Raw genomic sequence first — 340 nt, forward strand, 5'->3', positions numbered from 1 at the left:
CCCCTTTGTACCCGCCGTTTTGGCCGGGCCCCCCTTTTTTAAACAAAAAAATTTTTTAAAATATTATATATATATTAATAAAAAATTAATTTTTATTTTTTAAATTTAATTTTTTATTTATTTCTATATAAAAAAATTTTGTTAACAAAAAACTATTCTTTTTAGAATTTCCCCTTTTTTTAAAACAAAGAATAAAATCCAAAAAGTAAAAAAAAAATTTTAGAAACAAAAATAAGAATTATAATTTAAAAAAATATAAATAAAAAAATAAAAAATTAATAAAAAAAAAAGATATAAAATAATTATTATTATATTTTTAAATTAAAATTTACAAATTTTA

This window comes from Penaeus monodon, chromosome 21, assembly GCF_015228065.2.
Source record: "Penaeus monodon isolate SGIC_2016 chromosome 21, NSTDA_Pmon_1, whole genome shotgun sequence".
NCBI classification, from domain to species: Eukaryota; Metazoa; Arthropoda; class Malacostraca; order Decapoda; family Penaeidae; genus Penaeus; species Penaeus monodon.